Source organism: Mandrillus leucophaeus, unplaced genomic scaffold, assembly GCF_000951045.1.
Source record: "Mandrillus leucophaeus isolate KB7577 unplaced genomic scaffold, Mleu.le_1.0 Scaffold870, whole genome shotgun sequence".
NCBI classification, from domain to species: Eukaryota; Metazoa; Chordata; class Mammalia; order Primates; family Cercopithecidae; genus Mandrillus; species Mandrillus leucophaeus.
The window spans coordinates 214,774-215,630 of NW_012109475.1; the positions used below are offsets into that span (position 1 = coordinate 214,774).

At 58.9% G+C, this 857-nt stretch overlaps 1 protein-coding gene across 2 annotated transcripts in view; it reads right to left on the minus strand.

Annotated features, from left to right (window-relative positions):
• ZNF324 (zinc finger protein 324) overlaps nucleotides 1-453 on the minus strand; it is a 14,178-nt gene extending 13,725 nt beyond the window's left edge. Inside the window, exon 1 of one of the 2 annotated variants that reach the window (XM_011969075.1) lies at nucleotides 5-453. The gene's annotated coding sequence lies outside the window, so the exon portion shown is untranslated. The remainder of the gene's footprint in view (nucleotides 1-4) is intronic. The other variant, XM_011969074.1, reaches the window with a different exon arrangement.
• Nucleotides 454-857: the final 404 nt, after the last annotated feature.

An 857-nucleotide genomic window follows, 5' to 3' on the forward strand; every position in this document is an offset into this window, starting at 1 on the left:
GTACCTTCCTCGCCGCCAGCCTCGGGCCCCGGGAACCTCCTGGAAACTGGCCCCGACCCGCGGGCCCCAGCACAGACCACCGGTATGGCCTGACGCGGGCGGCCAATGACAGTCCCACCGCCGGAACTCCAGCCCTTCGCTTCTCATTGGCCCAATGCGCGCCGCGGACGCTTGCGCACAGCCTTCCGGGTCATGTGGTTCCCGCCTGTTTCCCTGCGTGGAGGCGGGGCCGCTGCCGGTCTCCTTGGCAACGCCCAAGCCCCCGCCGCGCGGGGCGTTGGGAAATGGAGTCGCGCGGCGGCCTCGGGTTTTCAGGGGTTTGGTGGCGCTGGTGCACTCGCCCGGTGTGTAGTCCTGCCTTCTGCATTCCCGGTGTCCTCCCAAGCAGCCCGAGACTAAACCCTGCAGGTGCAAAAGCAGAAACTGCCGAGGTTCCAGAAAGCACCACCAGCAGGCAGCACGGAGGAGAAAACGCACCGGGTAGGGCAGGTGTAGGTGGAGGCGCCGAAGCCTGGAGCTCAGGGTTCCCTTCCCAGCTCCGCCTCACTGACTGTGCGTCCGGGGCGCGGGTTCGACCTCTCTGTGTCAGTGTCGCGTAAAGGTTTAAGGTCAGTTTTTCAACCTTTACACCAAGAATTCTCAGCCCGTAACCCTACATTTGCCTCAAGTCTGTGATTGTTCTTGGACTCTTGCCCAAAGCATCTGTTTTCCTTGTAATTTGGATGGGCAGAAGGTACTTCCCCAGCCTTGCTTGTCCTGAGACCATCTAGTTCTTGTCTTGCCCTACACATCTCAATATTGATTCTTTTTTCCTTTTTTCTTGGGACCCATTTAAGTGTCTTTTTTTTTTTTTTTTT